This window comes from Thamnophis sirtalis, unplaced genomic scaffold (genome assembly GCF_051295495.1).
Source record: "Thamnophis sirtalis isolate CommonGarterSnake01/CBP01778 unplaced genomic scaffold, rThaSir2_p1.2 scaffold_3, whole genome shotgun sequence".
Taxonomy (NCBI): domain Eukaryota; kingdom Metazoa; phylum Chordata; class Lepidosauria; order Squamata; family Natricidae; genus Thamnophis; species Thamnophis sirtalis.
This window is the reverse complement of record NW_028261383.1, coordinates 47,055,022-47,056,748: the sequence shown is the minus strand read 5'-3', so window position 1 is coordinate 47,056,748 and position 1,727 is coordinate 47,055,022. Positions and strand designations below refer to the sequence as shown.

The 1,727-nt window shown below is 38.9% G+C and overlaps 1 pseudogene; it reads right to left on the bottom strand.

Annotated features, from left to right (window-relative positions):
- Window positions 1–581: 581 nt before the first annotated feature.
- Window positions 582–1,386, bottom strand: LOC106556819 (cyclin-dependent kinases regulatory subunit 2-like; annotated as a pseudogene).
- Between the last annotated feature and the right edge of the window lie 341 nt (window positions 1,387–1,727).

Sequence of the window (1,727 nt, the reverse complement as noted above, 5' to 3'; positions counted from 1 at the left end):
AAAATGAAAGTGGCTGGTTTCTCCCACTCGTAAAGAAAGAATAATTTCAGTCTATCTATTCATCTATCTCCCCAAAACATAGCTGCCAACACAGGACTTCCTTAAAGCCTTTAAAATACTATATTGTAGGGCTGTGCAAATCTTTTGGAAGAGGCGCTTTGAAACAGCAAAGACTGCGTGCCAAGGAACTTTTTTGGTTGTTGCAATTATTAAAACAGTAATATCTTTTCCTTGGCATGTGCACCTATTTCAAATGCTGCTCCCAGATATGTATGTTAGTGTGCACACGCATATGGGTGCACATATGTGCCACCACTATGTTTTGCTTTTTCTAGCAAAAAAAATGATATTGTACATCATGAGATTGCTTTTGACATTACATCTTTGACATCGCTTTAGTAAAACGGATATCACTTTTTTTCCCCCTAGACTGTTTTACTTTAAAAAAAACAACAGATTTATTTCTTCAGACCTATTTTAGAAGTTGAAAAGCTACCGGATGAAATGATCTAACATTTGTAGAAAGATACATTGCTAATATAAACCAAAGATCATTGAAGATTTTATAATCAACACATCACATGTAAGTTGTAAACTTTATTGAACAAAATTGACAAGAGCAAATAGGCACGTGTTAACAATGAGAGTTCAAGATCATAGCAGCTAACTTAACTTTGCCTTTTACCGAGCTCTGTTGCTGTGAATAATACAGCTCATGCACAGGTAATGACTTATTTGTACATTTCCCCCAAGTATTCACTGAATACTACCAACATACATATATTTGTACATAAAATTTCAGAAATTTAGAGAAGTTAGTTTTGTTGGCCTTTTGGAAGTGGTCTTCTAAAAAGAAGGATATGTGGTTCTGGTTCATGAATCAAATAGTGGACCCAGCCAAGCCTCTGCTGAACACCAAGACTTCTCCATTCGGTTCACCGACAAATGCGAGCTCGACAAAAGCGCACTGATGAAACCGTGGCGTGAAAACCGCGAGGTCGAAATCGCACCGACGAATGAGCGCAGAAGCGTGCCGACAACAGCGCACCAACAAAAACGTGCCTTCAACAAACAACTAATAACAACCTAATAACCCTAACCCTAACCCTAACCCTAACCCTTACCTTAACTTAAATCACGCTTTTGTCAGCGCGGTTTTGTTGGCACGTTGTTGTAGGCGCGTTTATGACATCGCGGTTTTCTCACCGCGGTTTTGTTGGCGCACTTTTGTCATGCACACATTTGTCAGGTCACACTCCATTCTTCTTCAGTCATTAGATGTGTTTTTGGTACTTGATTTGAGAGCTCTCTTGGCAGCATCACATGCCAGTATTCATAGTTCTCTTCGAAGTATTTATCCGAATAATAGATCTGCTTATGAGCCATTATGAGAGGAACCAGCAACCACAGTGAAATCCCCTTCTGTCCCCAGAGTTAGTCACTAACCGACTGCTGTCTAGACTATTGCACTTTGATTTGTTTCTCAGTCTTTTGATGGACGAAACTATGAAGTTGGCTGATTATAGAATGGAGGCTTTGGAGACCTTTTTTGCTGACCAACTCTCATCTATCATTTACAAAATGCAGGTATAAAGTAGTTTGTGGAAAAGCTGTTGTAGCCTAATAGATGAGTCTTTGCATATGGAGGTGGAAATCATCCCAGTTCAAAGTATGAGTGTATTCTAAATATGTTTTATGTGCTCACGTACATAATCCAGGAATCATTA